We start from the raw sequence: 1,168 nt of genomic DNA on the forward strand, positions 1-1,168 counted from the left end.
CGCACCGAAATCGCTGGCTTAAATTTAGGTGTTTGAAAGGACAGGCTGTTCTCGCACCACGCTTTCCCCATCACCTTTCTGCTCACATGAGCCACCCACACACAAACCAAAATGAACGAGGAGGAGAAAATAGACGCTGCATCTGCCCGCCAGCCCCGTGCCCCCCAGGTGCCTCCGCGAGCGACCCCCCCGCCTCGTTCTGCCACGCCGCCCGGGGCCCATGGGATGCTCTGCGGTCCCCAGTGGAGGGGCGAAGCCTCGGGTGGCTCATGGATCCCAGGGGACGGTCCCTCCCAGAGCCACTCTGGCTCTGTGCCATGGGCATGGCTGCCCGAGGGCCGGGAAAGGGGGCACAAGCCTAATTTTCAGCCCAGCTCCTGCCTTGCCGGTGGGATCCCAGCATGGATAGGTGATGGCTGGAAGGACCCTCGAGCCTTTCCCTTGCTGATTACATTTTTTCCCTAATGGCTTTCCCTAACAAATTTCCCAAATTAATTTTTTTTCCCACAAAATCCCCCTGCAGGCCCTTTTCCTTCCCATTCTATCCGAGCGGCACACGGGATGAGCACACAGCCACCAGAGCTGGAGCGGCAGCCAGGGATGCTCCAGCAGCAGGCAAAACCAGTATGTCGGAGCATCCTGGGCCCTCACACACCAGGCATGTGTGGGGCTGCTTTTGGGGCAGGACAAGGGGGTTTGAGCCCTGGGACCTCCTGCGAGGGATGCTTCCAAGACCCAGTGCAAGTTTTGGGAGCCAGGGCTGCCTTCCCGTCTCTCTAACGAGCCTTGCCGAGGCGGGGGGACCCCAGAGCCGGTTCCCGTGAGGTTTGCAGCGGGGTCATCCCGTGCAGCTCGTCTCGGTGCTGGTGTCCTGGGCGGCGGGAGAGGGGAACCCCGGCCTCGGCTGATAAAGGCACAGCCGGGCTGCGGCAGCTGGAGGACAAGATCCCCCCAAACGCCGCGGGCTGCTCGCCGACACCTCAGCTGGCACGGCTCGCGGCTGCTTCGCCAGGGTTCCTTGAAGTTTTGCAGGGGGCTTAGCTTCATTCCCACAATTAAATTCCTCGCCTTGTGGTGGAGGAAGGCGGATGGCACCTGGAGCTAGGACAAGCGACGGACATGGATGTTTTTAATGGGGTGTTTATTGACTCATCCCCTGTCCCAGCAC

Source organism: Eurypyga helias, unplaced genomic scaffold (assembly GCF_000690775.1).
Source record: "Eurypyga helias isolate BGI_N326 unplaced genomic scaffold, ASM69077v1 scaffold35405, whole genome shotgun sequence".
Classification (NCBI taxonomy): domain Eukaryota; kingdom Metazoa; phylum Chordata; class Aves; order Eurypygiformes; family Eurypygidae; genus Eurypyga; species Eurypyga helias.